This window comes from Amphibalanus amphitrite, unplaced genomic scaffold, assembly GCF_019059575.1.
Source record: "Amphibalanus amphitrite isolate SeventyFive unplaced genomic scaffold, NRLGWU_Aamphi_draft 000557F_arrow, whole genome shotgun sequence".
In the NCBI taxonomy this organism is placed as follows: Eukaryota; Metazoa; Arthropoda; class Thecostraca; order Balanomorpha; family Balanidae; genus Amphibalanus; species Amphibalanus amphitrite.
Window position 1 is genome coordinate 411,878 of NW_024882051.1, and position 22,433 is coordinate 434,310.

Genomic DNA, 22,433 nt, shown 5'->3' on the forward strand with positions numbered 1-22,433 from the left:
CTTCGACGGCACAAGGGGGGGGGGGTTGAAACGACCCCCCTCGCGTTTGGCCCCTGATCGAGCTAGAGCTTCGCGGAAAAAACGAGCGTGTTGCCCGTCACGAGACGAAGCCGATGATACCCAATTTTAAGGTCCTAAGTCATCGGGTGACCTTCCAGGTCAGGTCAATGACCCGAAAACCGGGAAAATCGGGACCTGTTAGAAAGTCGTAAATTGTGGCTGCTATGTGGTTTTCCGGGGTGCTGATCACGAATATCGTGTTAGTTTTGATCAGAGATGATGTCTTTATGTAAGCATTTAGACCAGGTCGGGTCAGGTCAGGTCAGGTCAACCGGTAGGGGTTGCGACGGGTATTCGTAATACGTGTCAACCGCCTCTGACAGCTTCGTAACATGTTACGAAGTTTTTGTTGTTGCTAATTCGAATTCCGCTCCAAAAACTAGCCTAGAAACATGTAAAACTCGAAAAAGTGAACCGAGGTCACCCGAGGTCACCAAAGGTCAATGACCTGACCTGACCTTCAGGTGAACTTGACACCCACCCTAATGTATGGGAGCGACATCAAATCACATGTTTGAACGTTTGAAACGACAAAAAGCTTGCAAACGCGCGGCTAATGTTAGCCGACATACGCCGAATCGCGATTCCGGCCAAACATGGTCTCGGAAAAGAGGTCACAGGTTAAAGGTCATTGGGGTCAGGGTCATGAAATTTTCAGGGTAGGTGTAAAATTGATCAATGCGAGGGTACTGAAAGTTTCGTCGCGATCGGCCGCTTTTTACGCGAGTTATTCGCGAAAAACCTTAAGGGGGGTTGCATCAACCCCCCCCCCTGTGCCGGCGAGGGTTAATATTAAAAAAAAAAAAAGATCATGGCATCCGAGCTGTGACGAAAAATAAGTGACCTAAATCCGATGAGAAAACTGGATTTAGGGGTACCCTAAGTTTGGCTTCTGAGCCTCTGGTCCCCCAGTGAAAATTTCTTAGAGGAGGCCCTGGCGTGGTTCGTAAATTACCGCTTCCGCAATTGGAGGCCCCTAATTGCTTGGAGGCCCCCACTAAATGGAGGCCCCCTTGGACGTTTGGGACCCCAATGGTGATGTCAAAGTTTCACCCATGTGATGCTGCCGCCCCTTAAAGTGCTGGCGCCGCCCCTTAAAGTGTCAGTGACGCCCTTCGAAGTGTCGGAGGAACCCACCAATATAATGGTGCCGCCCCTCTAGGTATCCACATAGCCCCTCATTGTGATGGAGCCGATGAAGCAGATGATGCCGCCCCTCAAGAAGATGATGCCGCCCCTGAATGTGATGGTGCTGCCCGCCAACGAGTCGGTGTCGCCCCTCAAAATGCTGCTGCTGCCCCTTAAAGTGTTAGTGCCGCCCCTTATAGTGTCAGTGACGCTCTTCGAAGTGTCAGAGGAACCCACCAATGTATTGGTGCCCGCCCTCTAGGTATCCACATAGCCCTTCATTGTGATGGAGCTGCCCCTCAAGCAGATGATGCCGATTGCCGCCCCTCAAGAAGATGATGCCGCTCCTTTCAGTATCGGTGGCGCCCCTCAATGTGGTGGTGCCTCCCTCAAAGTGCCAGTGGCGCCCCTAAATGTGATGGTGTCTCCTGTCAACGAGTCGGTGGCGCCCCTCAAAATGATGCTGCCGCCCCTAAAAGTGCTGGTGCCGCCCCTTACAGTGTCAGTGGCGCCCTTCAAAGTTTTGGAGGAACTCATCAATACAATGCTGCCGCTCTCTAACTTTCTGTAACGCCCCTCCATTATACATAATAGTGCCGCTTCTCAAACCATCCGTGGCGCCCCTCAAAGTGATGGTGCCGCCCCTTACAGTGTCGGTGGTCTCTCCTCAAAAGTAAAGGTGCCGCCTCTGAAAGAAATGCTGGTGTCCCTCGAAGTCTGTGACTAAGGTCAGGTCAGTTTTGCGACCTCTCCATTACAAGTCAATGGGAGAAAATTGAGATGCACCTCTTTTGGACGAATGTCGTTCAAAACCCTCTCAAACATCGGTTCATGGAAAACAATACACACTGAATCGGAAAAATACACCCGTGTGCCCAATACACCCAACCCTTATGTGTGCCCCTGAGGTCATCTCAGGTCATAAACGGTCACCAACATTTTTTTTTTGCTACAACTTTTGATAAAGCCGTGCTAGAGCAGTGAAACCACGTCAGATGTGTTCAGCTCGACAATACGGATCGACGGATATGCAGCATGACCCTTTCCGATCAGGTTTGACCTTGACATGAGGTCAAATTTTCAAAATGACCTTTTAAGGTCAACGTATAGTTCATTCGACGCGTCTCGGCGAGAGAAACACGATGCTGGCAAAATAAATGTCACTGTCTTGAATCAAAAGTTATTGCAGAAAACGCTTTTCATAAAAACTGCTATTTTTAGAGTTTTTGCTATCTGGAGGCTAAACCGTTGACCTGAGGTCAATTCTGAGAGCAATATTCAGAAAGGTCTGTAAAAGGGCTATCGAATGCGCTTTTCCGCGGCGCTGTAGCTCTATTGGTTTCCGAGTTAGCCGTTGGCAGTTTCCAAAACTTGTGAAATGACCTACATTTGACCTTTGATGATTTCTGGTGACCTAACGTTTGACCTGACCTGAAAATTGAGCGAATTGTTTCCGTCATTATTTTTGACGTTCTTTTGAGTGCCGCTTACCGCGTGTCGCTACGTGACCCAGGAGCCGAGTTAGAGGGGAGGGAGGGGCGTACCCTACCCCCCCCCCCCCCAGCACGACACGGAAAACACAGGTCACCAGCAGGCAGCACGGCGCGGGTTAACTAATAGGCAATGGAGAGGTCGCAAAAATTGACCTGGCCCTCAATATCGATATATTGTCTGGGGATTACGCAAGGCGAATGTTCGGTGAGATCAGCAGGTATCTATGGCGCTTATTGAATGTCGATTAAATGCACACTCACGTCATCAAAGGTCGTCTTCTATACTACGTCGGCCGAAGACATCCTTTACATTCATGCCTTTTTTATGGGACAGTCTCACGCCTCACCCATCTGACACTCATGCAGTCATGCATGTCCATAAGAAGGGGCTGCGGGCACCTGACTTCAAATTGTAAAGGTGATTTGTGGAGAAGAAAATCCAGAACGTATGTCAGCTTTCGGTTGCCTCTGACTGCAGTCGCTGCTGGTATGACAATGAGTTGGGATCTCATGGTGGATCTCATGGTCTTAAATGTTCAAGTCTTTCCTTGATTCCAATTTAGGCAATTAGTTGCAGCGTGAATCCTACATACGCGCGGTCTGAGATTCTAAGCACAGCCACCCCGGTCGACCACAGGCTGCAGCCCACAGGTCACTTTGGACCAGTGGGTGAACCTGTATATTTTTTTTTTTTGCAAAGAATAAAGATTGTGCCTCTAGATCAACGTATATTTTACCGTTTCGAATTCGCATAGACACGTATTTTGAGAATAAAATGTCGGTAGTCTGAGCTCGTTTAATATATTGTGCTAAATATTCATCAAGATCAATGTTTTTTTTTATAAAAAAAACATCGGGCTGCAAATTGCATTAATTATATTTTATGAAAAATCAGCGGAGCCTGGTTTTTGTACTCGTATTTAGCAGCACCTAGTAAATCATGCATGAACATGACGTTACATTTTAGACTGACGCCCCTGTCACTAGCTGATAATGGCGCCCCTCTCAACGGGAAAAGTCGCCCCCTCGAGCACCATGCTCTTTCGCTGATTTCTGGCTACGCCACTGAGTAGCACATTAAAAAAATCCGAGGTCAAGGTCATAGGTCAAGGTCAATGTCACTTTCAAAGTCGCCGTACCTACCCTATAAAATCTTCATTTTTGGAGCTATTGAAAAATTTCGGCCACCACTGTGTTCGTCTCATCGAGAAGCATTAGCACCTTCAAAAAAATTCGAGGTCAAAGTCATAGGTCAAGGTCAAGGTCACTTAAAACGAAAAAATTCTGATTCAAATTCGAGTAATGATTTCGCTCAAAATTGGCGTACAGGTAACCCTTGGCACGCTGAGTTCGAAAATGGTGACCTTTTTCTAGGTCAAACCGTTTGACCTTGAGGGGTCAAAACACTGCGTACCCTGTAGAATCTTTGTTTATGGTCCGATTTGAAAAATTCGCTCACCAGTGTTCGCATCATCAAGAAGCAGTAGCACATTAAAATAATCCGAGGTCAAGGTCATAGGTCAAGGCCAAGATCACTTTAAATGTCGCCGTACCCTATAAAGCCTACATTTTTGGAGATATTGGGAAATTTCCTCACCACTGTGTTCGTCTCATCGAGAAGCAGTAGCATATTCAAAAAGAAAATCCGAAATCCGAATCAGTGGTGCCCGAAATTTTCCAATATCTCCAAAAATGAAGATTTTATAGGGTACGACGACCTTTAAAGTGACCTTGACCTATGACATTGACTTCGGATTTTTTTTTTTTTTTGAATGTGCTACTGCTTTTCGATGAGACGAACACAGTGGTGGCCGAAATTTTCCAATATCTCCAAAAAGTGAAGAGTTTATAGGGTACGGCGTCTTTTAAAGTGACCTTGACCTATGACCTTGACCTCTGATTTTTTAAAATGTGCTACTGCTTCTCGATGAGACAAACACACTGGTGGGCGATTTTTTCAAATCGGACCATAAACAAAGATTCTACAGGGTACGCACTACGCAGTATTTTGACCTCTTAAGGTCAAACGGTTTGACCTAGGAAAAAAGGGTCACCATTTTCGAACTCAGCGTGCCATGGGCTATCTGTATGCCAATTTTGAGTGAAATCATTACTCGAATTTGAATCCGAATATTTTCGTTTCAAGTGACCTTGACCTATGACCTTGGCCTCGGATTTTTTTAATGTGCTACTGCTTCTCGATGAGACGAAAACACTGGTGGCCAAAATTTTCCAATGTCTAAAAATGAAGATTTTATAGGGTACGGCGATTTTTAAAGTGACCTTGACCTTGACCTATGACCTTGACCTCGGATTTTTTTATTGTGCTTCTGCTTCTCGATGAGACGAACACAGTTGTGGCCGAAATTTTCCAATATCTCTAAAAATGAAGATTTTATAGGGTACGGCGACTTTTAAAGTGACCTTGACCTTGACCTATGGCATCGACCTCAGATTTTTTTAATGTGCTGCTGCTTCTCGATGAGACGAACACAGTGGTGGCCGAAATTTTCCAATATCTATATTATGATTTATAAGATGTCTGTACGATCTCCGTCCGTGTGTCATGTCTTATGCCGCGTAGCGACGTGAATTTTGGCATGTCAAATCTGTGGGTTGAGGCGACCTTTGTATTACAATTTGGGGGTGATCGGACCAGGAGTGCGCCGTCGCCACGTGCAAAAGGGTGCTGTCATAGGGTTAACACGGGGCCGGCGAAAATCGCGATCGGGCGAAAATCGGGCATGCAGCGCTCCTTTTCCGAGCTTATAACTCGGCGATGGGTTGTCGCAGCGAGATGGGCTTGCCACCATTCGATAGAGGAAAGATGGGCCTATCGTATGCAACAAGTATTTTTCTTGGGTATGTGCCACGTGCAAAGAAATAGCCTCTAATCTCGAGAAAACGGGCATTTTTTTTACACATTCCAGGAAAAACGTTGGCATTCGAAAACGATGCATTGGAATGACACGGGATGCATTTCACGGACTACAAGAGGATCTGAACTGTTCAGAAAACATATATTTTTGCCCATTCACTCGCACATCCTTATAATTAATTAAACGCTTACAAATTGCGAGTTTTACGTGAAACAGGCACGCTCACCTTTACAACATCATAATGTATTGATAACGTAGACTTATGGCTATAAGTCCTTTAAATATTGAAAGAGCACTCTTTTCTGATCAATATCCACCCAAAATATTTTCAAAAAGTCATCAAGGGCTCTTAGAAACAGAGCAATCATTGTACCGTTTTCGACGCGTTTTTACCGGCGGGGCAGCGCCGTGGATTGAACGCAGCCGGGCGACATGAACCGTGTTTACATAGGGTTCCCTTAATCTTCCCCTATTTGTCTCTTAAATGTCCCTTATAAAGGAATCCTCTGTCTCCTTTACCTCGCTTCACTACAAATATGGCGCAACTAAGTCATTCTAGAAGCAGTTTGCAATTTTTACTTACCTTTAGGGCTCTCCCAAATAGCTTCCAGACTAGACACTGAGGTAAAAGTGATAGCACATGAAAGCTCAAAGCAAGAGAAATCAGAAAACTATCTGGCATTTAACATACTTTAAACGGCTGAGCTATTATTCAAGTAGGTGTAATCACATCCACGGCAATATCAGAACACCGCACCTGTCGAATTTCTGCCCAAGTTTCTGCCTTGACTTTCTGCCGTTTATGCGTTAATGCCACTTAAAAATCCTCAGTTGGCGCACGTGCGCTTGTCGAGTCGGGGACCACCAGTCGGACGATTCGGAACTGCCGGCCAATCAGCACGCCGCTTTTGTGATGTGTTAGTTTGAGAACCACTGGATATGGTAGCGTAGCAGCTTTTGGAAAGGCGCTACGCTACCAAATCCTCCCCTATTTGTCGCTTAAAGAGGGAATTGAAGGGCAGGATAAAAATACTTCAAAATATGAATTGTTGAATTTCGAGTATTAAATAAGCCCAATTTATATTGTTTACAGCATAAACGATGCTTTGTATGCTTCTAACAACAATAGCGCCCATAGCAACGTTACACGCGATCGCTATGATGCCTAAAATTCGATCTGAAAATAGGGGAGAAATAGGGGAAGATTAAGGGAACCCTATGTAAACACGGCTATGGTAATACCACCGTATGCTTTAACCTTCCAGGCGGTGGGGGGGGGGGGCATTTTTTTTGTCCCCCCTTTAGTTTTTTCGATATATCTCGAGAACCGCTGCGCCGATCGTCACCAAACTTTCAGTACCCTCCCGGGAGTAGCTAACGCACATGGTGACCAAAATTTTTTCCAAAGGCTATGATAGGTTGGCCGCTAATGACGTCAGAGTGACGCCATTTCTGCCATTTTCGACCCAAAAAAAGGCTTCGCGGGAAGAGCTGTCAGGCCTACAGCTTTAGAGGTACAGAAAAAATTTCAGACATAAAAGGTGTGGAATCAACTGCTATTTCGGTTTTTCGATTTTTTTTTATTTTGACCCCCCAAAAATCAAAAAATAATTTTTTTGAATATAATAGCCGAAAAACCCAAAAAGTTTTTTGAATTTCGAAAAACGGAATACATGTGATAGTCCCTACTGCCTTCTATCTACATACCAAATTTGAGATTGATACCTCTTTTTTGGCCAAGTTATAGCGAAAAAACTGTTCAAAATTGATGACGTCAAATTTTCAAACTCAATTTTTAGCAATTCTAGACCTCGTAGCGCAAAACAAAGACCACCATTAGACTCCCCGTGACGAGCTGCATCGAATCAATATCCATTTTATGCAAAAATATCAAATTTGAAATTTGACCTTTTTTGACCTGACCTTTTTTTTAAGAAATGCACCGCCACCCATGAACAGGTGACCAGGAGTGCCCCCGCCCTCGAACCCAGCGACAGCAGAGCCCTTACGTTAACACCAGAAAAACTGAGGAGATAAATGTCGCGGCACTCCCTGCTAAGAGGTGGAAATAAACCAAATATAAGCACAAAAGAGGGGCCAGGGATGTTAGTATGGTGTAAGAAGAAGGCAGAAAGAAGTCAATGGACTAATGAGTCATTGACTGAACCTCCCACTACGATCCCGAAAAGAACACTCATACTTTTCATTCATACATTGGGTTAGAAGGGTTTCATTCATGCAGTTGAAAATAAGGCTGGTCATGCATTAGACCTTGACCTGACCTCCACCAGAAAGTGACCTAAACCGTACCTGATGGTCTTATAACCAACACCATTGAGTTGGAAATGAAAAACTGGCCATAAAACATGCATCGCATAACCTTAGTAAAGTTGGGCTCATGTGGTGACCCTTGGTGACCTTTTGTGACCTGACCTGTGACCTGACCTGGTATGACCAGTGACCTCTAATAGCAACATATGTACTAGACAATTGACGCCTTATCGCTGATTTTCGACAAAATGCGTTTTACGAGTACTCGGTGTTATAGCGCTTTCCCTAGAAGCCCCGTGAACGGTGAAACATTTTTATCTTTGACCTGACTTGTGACGTCATCGGTGACCCCGAGGTTAATGAAATTTGGTTTCCTTCGACAAATTTGACAGGGCTATCGAACACCGTTTGAATTTTCCGGATCCGTCCAGTAGTTTCGGAGATACGGGGGGGGGCGTTAAACGCCCCCACTTTTTTCGCCGGGCCATAGCATAAAAACGGCGCGCCGCAGGCGCGCCAAATTTTGTGTACCTGTAGGGAATTGATTGAAGTTTATTGTGACAAAGTTTCTAAAAAATCGGTCGGAAATTTTCGAGACATCGAGGTTTTAGTGACGTCATGATTTCTGAGTTTTCGACCAAAAACGGCATATGTTCAAAAAATGATATAAAATCACAGAATAGACATACAGACATGTCGTAAACGCCATTAGACTGCCAATACCATGAACAATCAAATGGCTATCTTCGATTATTGATTATCGTTCCGCATTTTCCAAAATCTTGAACTGAATCTTGGCAATTTCTCGTGACTACCTCACGACCATGATACATGCACATTAGCGTTGCCTGCCCCAACCTCGGACCGGGCACCCCCTGAGATCGATACAGATCCGATGAGATTTTGGATTCGGGGAAAAATGGGGGTACCTTTCTGAGAATGCCTGTGAGGTCAGACTCTGTTGGAGCGTGCAGTTCAAACCAAAGTCAGAGTCGCAGTCGCCAAAATCTTCAAGACTCCGACTCCAGACTCGGAATGTCAATGCCATGATTCATGCCATGTTCCTAGTTGGTTCTTTATTACATTTTGTAGCTGATTTTCATAAATTTTGGAGTGCTGACACATAATTTTCGTTCAAAGCGTGACACGAAATCTTCGGGGCCTTTCTCAACTCTCGTCAAATGTCTGCGACAGGCACAAGTACCGTTCAAGTGCCGCAGGGCTCATGAGCCTGCTTTTCACACAGGCTCCGAAGGAGCTCCACTGAGCTCTAAGAAGCTTTCGGAGGGCCCAAACCGGCCTCTGAGAGTCCCATTGGTGTCCATGTTCTCTAGAGGGCCCATACAGGGATCTTTGGTGACATTATACATACGTAGACCTCTGAAGGGCCACACGAATCTTTGAGGATGCCTTCGAAAATTTCTGAAAACCTCAACTGGCCTATGATAGTTCAGCCGAACTTTTGAGGCGACAGACTTTACTAACCCCAACCCGGCATCTGAGGGGTCACAACTCACGTGTCCCTCTGAGGGCCGCAACACATGTTTCTTATGTCCCTACCAACCTAGGGTCCTTAAGGATTCGACACAGACCCCGACGGTTCACACTGTTATTCGAGGGCTCCAGGCTCACCCTGGGCCTAGTCTCTTAGCGCCCGCCGCCCACACTGGCTTCTGAAAGCTCGTGTGCCCTAAAGGGCTTTACGGGCCCACCTTAGGCTCGGAAATCCCTAAAGCACCACATACACGTTAATATTTGGGGTGACCCACGCCGATCTCCGGGATCCTAAGCAGGCTTCTGAGAGTCCACACTGACCCTGAGTGGCCTGAAATGGCCTGGAAGTCGCAATCCTATCTCTAAGGGATCCCTTGCCGCTACGCCGTGCGTAGCTTTTGGTTCCGTTAAATATTTTTGGTCGCGTTTGCAGCGCTTCCCTTCACTCGAAAAACCAGAAACTTTTTGTTCACACTCGAGTGAACAAAACACTTCTTCTCACTGCAGCAAGGATGAATGATGTACTTCCGATTCACACTTCCGACATTCTCTCTCAGTCTCCGCCGAATGCCCAATTCTTAGCTACAATCGGCGGCTGGGATAAGCCCTATGCATTTCACGTAAAACCTCGGCATGCATGCGTGAATGGAGGTTTTAGCGAGGTGATCCGATTCAAATGGAGCGTTTTTCACCTTCTTCTGGGTAATGATCATGAGCGACGAGAGTCTGCACAGGGGCCCTCTGCAGTGCGTCGGCAATCGCAGCCACTGTAATTCTAACAGTCGTTTTTGTCCAGAAATTTCAAAATATTGATTTTTTTCGTAAAAAAATACATGCTATAGCTAGAAGGAAAACTTTGTCACCATCGGATTCCTCGCACCATTGCGCGTCGAATGATATGTAAAACGAGTGAGTAACGGCTGGGGAAAGGCAAGATTTAACACAAAACTTGATTTTGCCCCCCCCCCCCAACCGAAAATGTCTGGCGACGCCTATGTACATGCATTTCTTAAATTGAACTTTTTGAGCCAAACACGTACACATATGATAAAATGAATGTCACCATCGTGTTCTACGCCCCAAATTACCCATAAAACATGTGTCCATGGATAACTATATATGGATTGGAAACTCCCCGCGTGCGCCATTACCAGCCGCGACATTGGTGCGCGCCTGCCATCTAGCGGCGAGAATATCGACATACAGGAATGTGCTCGGCCGGCGGCTGGCTCGCCCGCAGGAATACGCTGACGGCGGTGACCCGGTAACTATTTCGATGAAAATATGTAACATATACTCACCGCACGTCCAATACCACTTACCAACCGGGCTTTAGTAGCTTGTCTCCCCGCGGTGACAGTGCACCGGGGTTGTGCAGGCGCCCCCAGGCGCCGCTTTTCACACACTCGGACGGTTACCAGTAGGCCGTCGCAGCTCGCCGTCACAAGTTGTGACGGCGAGCCGTTGTGACTCACAACCCGTGAGTCCCATAGTTCACAATCCCATAGTTCTGCTCCCATAGTTCTGTTAGTTCAAACATCGTTCCACTCATTGCATGTCATTCTGTATTTACGTGTAATCCACAAACACATGTGACGCATGGCATCATGATATTCATTTCGAAATCACAGGTGATTCAAAACACTCAAATAGCAGGGCATATTTTAAGGATTTTTTACTGCGTCCCAAAGGTGCCATAGGGCACATGCTTCGATCGGAAAGGGCACATTGCAAGCGAAATAGTAGGTATATAATGCAAGTGCGATAATGTACTGACAGATACATGTGTCATTGTGTACTGTGCTGGTGGAGGGGCAGGAAGCGGGATATTGGGAGCGGGCTGTTGTAATTGCTTTTGGCCAGTATCGAAATTCGCAATTATGGGAAGCAGTGGTCCAAATTTCGCGAGGACTACGTCCCAAAGGCAGGGGGCTGCGTCCCAAAATGGGACGCAGTCAGTGTGTTAAAATATGCCCTGTCAAATAGACATCGATTGTGATCGCATGGACACGGTGTAGTAATCCAATCCTCACTCATCTTAATTCCAAACACTCGTATTGACATCGATTGGCCGGATCGCGCGCATGCCGCCTAATCTAAGACAAGAAGAACATTAGGTCAGGCAGATCAACGATAAAGAACGCCGATTTCTCATCTATCTGATACTCACTCCTCAAAGAGCCCAGTTGGCCGATGTTGACATGAAGATAGTCTGTTGAGTTCTTCATGATATCTTCTCTTCTCATGTTTACCACCCATTGCCTTGGCGGGGAGGGGGGGGGGGGTGCAGCATCAATATGGTAGAAGGGTTAATGACACATTTTAACTATTTCCCAGTGACCTAGTTCCACCTTGACCTCCATGCATGGAATGATCCTAACGCATTGTTGAAGACCAATGAGATGGTGCCTGTGCACATGTTAAAACAACAAACAAGTCTGTCGTGCAAAGCAAAAAAAAAACTTAAGCGCAAGCTGCTGGGCACAGAAAAAATGAACCGACACAAAATGTGAATGCATGCACTTGCATCCTCTTTCCTGTGTGTGGAAGCCCGCACTTGTGCTCTTTTCCCTTTGCACGGCAGAAGTAGGGAAGCAGTCATTCAATGACTGTAGTCCCATTAAAACAAGGTTAATCAGCAGTCAGGGTGGTAATATGACCTTAGCAAGGAAAAACTAATGGATGGGGGATGCATTGATTGACCTCCTCCAGGGCGGGTCAGCTGAGCTGGCCTGGGGTTGTCGTTGACAAAAATGCTGGCAGACAAGTGTCCAAGGTCCTGCCATATTGGCTAAGCATAATAGCTAATGATTGACAAATAATATACCTCTTGAAGTGGTCCACTGGAAAAAAAGGCTTATATCTCCTGACTATAGATATGTAGGTATTGGCCCAAACCTCCAACGACGCCAGTGAGGCTTTTTACTCATATGCTAGATCGAACTTCCATTAAAAAACACTTCCTATATGTAGTTTGTACAGTAACCTTTCAGGATCACTTGGGATTCGGTGAAAAGACAGATCAGGGTTTTTCTTCTTCGAGTTTTTGCAATTAATCGCGCCGCACCAAGAACTGCCGTCCGCCGCCATTGTGGCACTGGTGGGCACTGGCGAGATTCCTGTACGTCGATCTGCGCATGCGCAGTACCCGATGTCGCAAAAATCGGCGGAGTTTCCAATCCATATAAGTAATCCATGATGTGTCACAGGCTGCGAATATCAGTTTTGATTTTCGGGGATATGTGCCTACCCGGTTGACCTGACCTTGACCCCGAACTATGCTTGACTGACCCTTACATGTAGCTGACACTCTCGTAGGCCTTACATGAATATTACATGTATATGTAAATCCATATGTATATGCTGGATTTTGCACCGTTTTGACAGAGTTTATGACGAGAGGCGCCCATTGCGAAGTCCTGAAGTCCATGTTACTGAAACTTGAAAGCCCGATTTCAGGTGTTTGACCTGACCTTGACCCGACCTGTGACCTCAAAATTCAACTTTGAAGTACTCATCTGAAGCGTCTTGTCGCGTTCTTTCGTTTGGCGCCTCGTGCGTTTCGCTGCGCCTATTGGTTCTCGAGTTATCGGCTGGGGGCGTTAGTTAACGCCCCCCCCCCCCCCCCAGCAAACGGTGGGTGGCGAAATACCCCAGCAACTGCCGGGTTAAAGTTGTCAATAACTCGCCCGGCGTCTGCTGAACGCGCGGCCGAGTGGTTAAAGTGTCGGACTGGAAATCCGGAGGCGGAAGGCTCGCGGCCACCTTGACCTATGACCTTGGCCTCGGACTTTTTGAATGTGCTACTGCTTCTCGATGAGACGAACACACTGGTGGCCGAAGTTTTCCAATGCCTAAAAATGAAGATTTTATAGGGTACGGCGACTTTTAAAGTGACCTTGACCTTGACCTATGACCTTGACCTCGGATTTTTTTATTGTGCTGCTGCTTCTCGATGAGACGAACACAGTGGTGGCCGAAATTTTTCAAAATCTCCCAAAATGAAGATTTGATGCGCATTTGGAAATTCCGACTCGATGAGCATCTGTGGTAGAAAACCACCACTTTGGTAGGGGAAACTACTGCTGTCTGCTACCATTTGCACTGCATTTGTCGCTATAGCTGCGACATCTATGCATATACTATACATATAAACCGCGACATCTGTGTGCGCTGATTCTAGTTGGCGATTAGCTAGGGCACCAGGGTGGATCCAGACTTTCGCTTTGAGGCAGGGCCGGGTTGCGGAGCCGGAGCCGCCGGAGCCGGCATATTTTGCCCGGAGCCGGAGCCGAAGCCGTGAAAAAATGTACCCCGGAGCTGGAGCCGGAGCTGGAGCCGTCAAAAAAGGGCGCGACTCCGGCTCCTTTTTTTTTTTGAAGAGGAAAAAATTATTGACCTAGTACGGTTTGTCAAACCGAACTGCCTTGAACTTGCAGTTCCAGGCAGTAACACATGCGGTATTCAAAATATGAAAAGAGCCTTGTTATGCAATGCAGAAGCAACGTGCACCAATTCCATCTTCCTTTTTCTGCCACCCGTATTTAATATGTACCTACTGGCTACTAGTGATGTCAATTACAGAACATCTGGATACCGATACCGAACCAAATCCCAACATAAATCGTAAAGAAATACCGATACCGAACCAACTTCATAACATGAGGGAAATGCCGAATTTTTACCAATTTCTCAGCCTTCTTATACATTAGTGAGGGCTCATAATACCAACAAAATACCAAGTACAATAGGATTGAGATACCAAATACCAAGTTGGTATCGGTTTGGTATCGGTATACCAAAAAGTTGGTATCCGATTGACATTTCTAGTACCTACTGATTATTGGAGCCGGAGCCACCATTTTACTCGGAGCCGGAGCCGGAGCCGGAGCCGCCATGGCATTTCACCCGGAGCCGGAGCCGGAGTCGGAGCCGTCTGAAATTTCCACAGCTCCGCATCCCTGGTTAAGGGTGGGGGAACTCATGGCCGGCCCGATCCCCTGCAGTCCGGTTGCTGAGCGGGGGGGGGGAGATTAACCCTCGCATGTGTGCGGCGTTTTCCAGCTTCTAATGTGTAGGGGGGGGGGGTCGGTTGGACCCCCCCCTTGCCGTTTGGCCCCTGATCGAGCTAGAGCTTCGCGGAAAAAACGAGCGTGCTGCCCGTGACGAGAGGAAGCCGATGATACCCAATTTTAAGGTCCTAGGTCATTGGTTGACCTTCCAGGTCAGGTCAATGACCCAAAGTCGGGAAAATCGGGACCTATTAGAAAGTCGTAAAGTGTGGCTGCTAAGGGGTTTTTCGGGGTGCTGATCACGAATATCGTGTTAGTTTTGATCACAGATGATGTCTTTAAGCATTTAGACCAGGTCGGGTCAGGTCAGGTCAGGTCAACCAGTAGGCGTCGTGACGGGTATTCGTAGTACGTGTCAACCGCCTCTGACAGCTTCGTAACATGTTACGAAGGCACCAAAACTACTTCGTAAATGTTCAAATGGTTGCTAAATTCGAATTCAGCTCCAAAAACTAGCCTAGAAACATGTAAAACTCGAAAAAGTGAACCGAGGTCACCCGAGGTCACCAAAGGTCAATGACCTGACCTGACCTTCAGGTGACCTTGACACCCACCCTAATGCATGGGAGCAACATCACATCACATGTTTGAACGTTTGAAACCACGAAAAGCTTGCAAACGCGCGGCTAATGCGAGCCGACGTACGCCAAATCGCGATTCCGGCCAAACATGGTCTCGGAAAAGAGGTCACAGGTCAAAGGTCATTTGGGTCAGGGTCATGAAATTTTCAGGGTAGGTGTAAAATTGATCAATGCGAGGGTACTGAAAGTTTCGTCGCGATCGGCCGCTTTTTACGCGAGTTATTCGCGAAAAACCATGGGGGGGGGGGTCCATCCGACCCCCCCCCCCTACACATGCGAGGGTTAAGGTCCAATATGATGCCACGCCTATTGCCTATAGGTATATGCGTATGTATTGGTATGTATTGGTATTGGTAAAGTTAAAGCTAAAAGCTATTAAATAAGTTGAAAAAAAAACACCGACGCGGAGCGCTGCCGTTTTTAAGATATCCGCGCAAAACAAATCGTCAACTTGATGAATCGAAAAAATCACTAAGATCTCAGGAGGCACACTGCTGAGTGCTGATACCAATACATACGTGTACGTATAATATACACCTTTTGCTGAAGAAACACCTTTACGCTGTGGCCATGTCCTCTGTCCATGTCTATTACGTATAGGTATAATATGTACCTATACGTAATAGGCATGTCTTTTGTGGCATCATATTGGACCTTCGTCCCCCCCCCCGCTCAGCAACTGACTGCCGGGGATCGGGCCGGCCATGAGTCCCCCACCCTCAATCTGAAGGTCTGTATCCACCCTGGTGCCCTAGCTAATCGCTAACTAGAATCAGCGCACACAGATGTCGCGGTGTCGCATAGTTGTCGCAGCTATAGCGACACATGCAGTGCAAATGGTAGCAGACAGCAGTAGTTTACCCTACCAAAGTGGTGGTTTTCTACCACAGATGCTCGTCGAGGTCGGAATTTCCAAATACGCAGATTTGATAGGGTACGGCGACTTTTTAAGTGACCTTGACCTTGCCCTATGACCTTGACCTCGGATTTTTTTTTTTGAATGTGCTACTGCTTCTCGATGAGACGAACACACTGGTGGGCAATTTTTGTTTTTAATTGGACCATTAACAAAGATTCTACAGGGTACGCAGTGTTTTGACCTCTCAAGGTCAAACGGTTTGACCAAGGAAAAAAAGTTAACCATTTTCGAACGCAGCGTACCATGGGCTATCTGTATGCCAATTTTGAACGAAATCATTGCTCGATTTTGAATCCGAATACGAATACGACGCCAGTTTTTATGGCCATCAAAAATGATACTTATATGTCTCGCAAATAACAGGAAAAAAAAACGGACTACGGTGAAAACAGGGCGCCTGGGGTGATTTGATTAAGGTTCGTGAAATTCACACGTGACGTGTAGCATGAAGAAAGCCCACGGAGGGGGAGAAATTCCAAATGTCACGTGACTAATATGTCCTCCGGCGCCCTGTTTTCACCGGCGTCCGAAAAAACAACCAAACCGGACCCAACCTTACCTACTTCCCAGCCAGCAATTTTACTCCGGGCCCAAGCAGGCTTAAGTGCGGCTTGCCCGAGATTCTAGTCGGGCTAAAGTCGGCTAGGGCTTGGGCTAAAGTCGGCGTATGACACAAAAACACCGACTAAAGCCCATGCTCCGCCGGAGGTATGCCCGCTCTTCGAGCTCCGGACAGCCGTAGTTTAGCCCTAGTTGTGCGACGATTGGCGGTAGCGCGATGTAAGCCCGAGCAAAACGTGACTGGCGCATGCGTGAACAGCCGATCAAGTATGGCTAAACTCCGGCTTTACTCCAGTTAGCCAAAGGAGACAGCCAGCTTGATCAGCCCGCGCTCCGCCCAAGTTGAGCCTGCTTTGATTGCGCGGGCGGATGTCGGGCTGAGCTGCTGCTGGCCACACTCGGGCATAGCTTCGGCATACCCAAGCTCAGCTCAAGTAAAAAATGCATTGGTTTTGATCGAAGTGGGCAAACCCAAGCTAAGCCCAAGCTGCCCGAGGTTTACCATAGTTTCTGGCTGGGTTAGTACTTACCTACAACCTACCAACCTACAACCTACAAACCTACAACCTTACAACCTGCAACCTTCAAGTACAAACTTACTAACCTACAATATAAAACCTACAAATCTACATCCTTACCTAACCTACAACCTAAACTTTCTGCTGTTTCATATTTGTATCAACAGCGCCACAATTGTAGATCAGACCTTATCTTGACAAATACCCACTGAACTCTACAATGTGGAAGGCGCATCGGCCGCCAGATGGTGTCCAACGGTGCCGCCATGTTGCGCAGACCATGAAGCGGCCGCCGCCTGTGTTGGGGAATAGGGAATTCGGGACCTCGATTTACGTTTGCGGTCGCTGCATCCGTTACGTTCAAGCTATGTGGACACGGAACCCGGCATCTTACGCAGAATTGAGTGGAGAACAAGATGAAATCCTAAAAAATCCTCAGATAGATACAAGGAACTAATACGTTAAACCCAAGGTCAATGGGGAAATATGAAAATCGTTATTTTGGCGCCGAGAATGATCTGAAACTATCTCAAGCATATAGAATAATGATTTCATGCACTCCTTGCAAGGTTCTGTGTTTCATATTTGCATTGTTGCCCTTGTGTGACGTCATTTGTGACATCACAAGGGTCACAATTTTTCTTCAATAACTCCCGATCAAATTGAGCTAGCGAGTCGGGAAAGCCACCAATGGACTCAGGAAGACCTGCCGAATCGAATGATATGCGACATGACCTCTTTCGACCAACTTCGTGCCCGGGGGGTGCCGACCTGACCTTGACCTGAGGTCAACACCCTAAGTTGACCTGACCCGAACAAAAAGTATATCACTCGATGCGCCTGAGCTAGCTGAACACGATGATGCCAAAATCGCGGCTCTACGGCCATTTTTGGGTAAGTTATTTACCAAAAACAGAACCCGTGCTTTAGATCACTTGACCTGACCTCAGAGGTCACCGGTTGACCTGAGACCTTTAAAGCGGGTTCCTACCAGTCACTCTGCATTATACTTTGCCGCATACGACCACTTTACCGCTTAATTCTAGTTTAATTAGCGGCGCATTAGCGAGGTGGGTTAAATCAACCCCCTCGGCCGGGGCAAATGTAGGTCCGGCGAGTGAATTTGAGGAATTCTGAAGATACGATCGTGTTCCCTACTCAATTCTGCGTAAGATGCCGGGCTCCGTATCTACGTAACTTGATCGTAACGGATACGGCGGCCGCAAACGTAAATCGAGGTCCCGAATTCCCTATTCCTCAACACAGGCGGCAGCCGGTTCCTGGTCTGCGCAATATGGCCGCCACCGTTAGACACTACGGCCAATAGGGTTGAAGCGGCAGTGCTCCCCTGTGCAAATAGGTACCTGATAATTTGCCAAGCAATACAAGTACCTACTATTTGCTTTTTATAGCATTTTTTCATTGCAAGTTCAATTAACTTTCAAGGAAAAAGTCATTTGAAATTTTAATTACATATTACATACAACCCTATAACCTGACCATATAAATTACATATAACCTGACCTTACCTTATCTACCGTAGTCCGTAAGGTACGGCCCTCCAGGTATTAACACGCGCAGTGGAAGGGTTGAGACTTGAGAGTACTACGCCTAGTGGAAGGGGGGGCGGATGTCGCCCCCCCCCCCTAAGATCTCAGCTCCCACTGGAGCTAGAACGACGAAATTTGGAGGGTAGGTGAAGGCCCTGGGGAACTCTGTTGTGTGTGGATTTCATGACTCTAGGTCAATATCTTCAAGGTCAAATGAGGTCAAATGTGGTCAAATCTGTCATATGAGCGACTTTTTTGCGTTTACACGCCGATAACTCAAAAAGTTACCGGCCGATTTTCTTTTTTCTTTCACTAAACGAAAGAATGTACATTTGTGAGTATGTATGGTGAAGTTCTAGTTAATCCAACAATAAATATGGCAGCTAGAAGCCTGCTAAGGGTAAGATGTCGCCGGCTGAAGCGGGATCGGCCGACGCGGGAAACGCGGCAATCACAATTTTGTGTTTACACACTCATAACTCAAGTTGTTACCGGCCGATTTTCAAAATTCTTTGACCATGAGCTTGCCTGTACATTTCTTAGTCTTCTCACAAAATTTGACGCGAATCGAACATAATTAGCGGTAAGGAGCGCGATGTAAAGGCGGAACCGTCCCGCCCCGGCACAGTCTACAATTCAGGCGGCGCGTAACGGCTAGCGCCGGCCGCCGCACCGCCGCGGCGGCAGGATCTTTGACTACACCGCTATTACAAGAAAAGCTGTAACCCGATTTTCTTATTTCTTGCACGGGAAGATCTGCAGTTCAATTCTGGACAGGTAGCCAAAATTTCACAGTAATATCATGTTTGCGGCGCGAGTTATTGGCGAAAAACAGGAGGGGTGGGCGGAATCCGCCCCCCCCTTCCACTGCGCGTGTTAACCCTCGCCCGCACATGGGGGGGGGTTGCCACCCCCCCCCCCCAGGTAGTCTTCCTGTTCTGCACTCAACATTTTTAGAGCTAGAAGGCTGATTTTTCGTATAGCTGCTCCTCTATCCTTTCTTGATGTCCACTGAAAATTTCAAGTTTCTGTGACTTTTGGTTTCGGAGATATGACCTTGTTTTTCAGGTCATGTCATGACCCAAATGGCCAATTCTCGACATCTTGCGTTGGCTATGGGCCTTGTGAGCTTTTGACACCTTGATTTCGGCCTTTTTTACCAGTCTTACCTCCCACCTATCATGGAACATGTTGTTCGACGATGTACAGAATACAGATGTCAAGGTCAAGGTCAAGCTCAACCTAGGTCATCTAAGATAATTGCGTTTTAGGCAAGCGGAATTTACTTTTTGTGAAGTTTTTTGACTGCATTTTTGGTAAAAGCTTCTCAGATCATGATTTCATGTAATATGGACACATAAACAATCGGTGCACACATCAGTATACACACAGACACACACAGACATACAAACACATATAATTGACCTTGACCTAACTGGACTGAAATGACCTCAGCAGCAAAAACCTGGTCGGGTAGTGTGAGAAAGAGGTTCTAGCTGGCTTGGCACCAGAAAACGGCATCGTCATCGGTATATGATAAGCAGCGCACTTGATATCCAGCGGTGACCCAAAACAGCAACATTTTTTAGTTCGACCTGACCTGGAAGGTCAATGACTGACCTGAGAAGGTAAAACTGGGTATCATTGGATTCGTCTCTTCCCAAAGAATCTTTTTGGTCTTTACCGCTAAGCTCTATCTCCAACAGGAACGAAATGGCGCGGGGGGGATGGCAACAACCCCCCCCCCCCCCATGTGCGTTCTAGGATGGGAAAATGGCATGTGCGGGCGAGGTTAAAGGGACCCTCCCACCCATAAGCGTAGGAACCATGGGTGCAAGGGTGCAGCTGCACCCACAATATTTTTCCAGTGGGTGCAGACAATGTATTCTGCACCCACAATAATTTGAAACAAAAACCCCTTTTCTCATCAACACTACTTCCCATGCAGCACGGTAAATTCAGGATATGTTGCCTACTATCCATCTTTCGAAGCATTTGCTACTGTGATGGTCTTCAAAACTTACATTTGTGCTGAAAAAAGGGAAATGGAGCATGTGATTGAACACATATCGAAGCGATGACTCGCTGTCAAATTTTGTAGCCCGATATCCTCGAAAATGGCTAAGTTGGCCGCTTTTACTTTTTGCGGTAGTCAATATTGACAATATTAACCCTCGCATGTGTGCGGCGTTTGCCAGCTTCTAATGTGTAGGCGGAGGGGGGTCGGTCGGACCCCCTGCCGTTCGGTCCCTGATCGAGCTAGAGCTTCGCGGAAAAAAACGAGGGTATTGCCTGTGACGAGAGGAAGCCGATGAAACCCAATTTTAAGGTCCTAGGTCATTGGTTGACCTTCCAGGTCAGGTCAATATTCCAAAAGTCGGGAAAATCGGGACCTGCTAGAACTGTGTAAAGTGAAGCTGTTATCGGGTTTTTCGGGGTGCTGATCACGAATATTTGATGTTAGTTTTGATCACAGATGATTTCTTCATGCATTTAGGCCAGATCAGGTCAGGTCAGGTCAGGTCAACCATTAGGCGTCCTACCGGCTATCCATAGTAGGTTTCAACTACCACTGACGGCGTCGTAGCATGTTACGAAGGCACTAAAACTATTTCGTTAACGTTCAAATGGATGCTTAATTCGAAATCAGCCCGATAAACTACCCTAGAAACATGTAAAACTCGAAAAAGTGAACCGAGGTCATCAAAGGTCAATGACCTGACCTGACCTTCAGGTGACCTTCACACCCACCGTGATGCATGGGAAGAACATCATTTCACATGTTTGGACGTCTACAATCACAAAAAGACTGGAAACGCGCGGATAATGTGAGCTGACATACGCCAAATCGCGACTCAGGCCGAACATGGTCTCGAGAATCAGGTCACAGGTCAAAGGTCTTTCGGGTCAGGGTCATGAAATTTTCAAAGTAGGTGTAAAACTGATCAACTCGAGGGTACTAAAAGTTTTGTCGCATTCGGCCGCTTTTTGCGCGAGTTATTTGCGAAAAACCATGGGGGGGGGGTCATCCGACACCCGTACACATGCGAGGGTCAATGCTTCCAAATGCACTTATCAGTCGGTACCTTTTCGACATGGTACACCCTCAAAGCTCGCAACGAGCCTTCGCTCGGGTGTCGCTCCCTACCCCCCCCCCCCCCCTGCTTCACCGGCCATGGCTGGATTTCTGCACCCATGCACCCACAATGTTCCAACCGTTCCTACGCCCATGCTCCCACCTTCAAAAAGTTGATGAATTGACATGAAAGTGATGTCGCTCGGTTCAGAAAGAGCAAAAACTAATATCTACCAACTTTCATCGAAAAATATTCTCCGGTTTTCAAGATATTAGACTTTTACTTTTGTTTACTTTTTGGGATCTCCGCTGTTCCTAGCGACTTTATTTGAAAGTGCGGCATTTGTTGCGCGCAAAGCAGCATATACATACCACCGCGTGCTATCAAACGTTTTAGTAAAAGATTTAAAAATCGTTAGATCTCCGCTGACGTCACAAATTCTAGGGGGGGGGGGGCATTCTAATGCATTAGCCCCTTAGAATCCGAAAACGGCAAGTTTGAAATTCCATATCTCCGAATTAAAGCATTTTTCGATGTTGTGAGTGCCCAAACCGGTATTTTCAGGCCATGGCCACCAATTTGTCTATCTCAACTCAAAACTAATGTTAAGGTGGGATGGTCACTTTAAGTGGTTGGTTGCCAACATCACAATAATCGATCTGCATTGATGAATACGTCTAATAGCTGTTGAAAACCACTGCCGAAATGTGTGCACGAACCCTCTTCTCATTTTTATTGAGTCATTTTACAGGAGTTTCTCTGTCATTTCAAGTTATTACACCGAAAGCGCATAGGCTAACCAACCACTCTTTTGCTGGAGGGTCGTACGT

The 22,433-nt window shown here is 46.7% G+C and overlaps 1 protein-coding gene across 4 annotated transcripts in view; it reads left to right on the plus strand.

The window, feature by feature from the left end:
- LOC122393849 overlaps window positions 1-22,433 on the plus strand; it is a 32,136-nt gene that overhangs the window by 8,310 nt on the left and 1,393 nt on the right. The window lies entirely within an intron of this gene.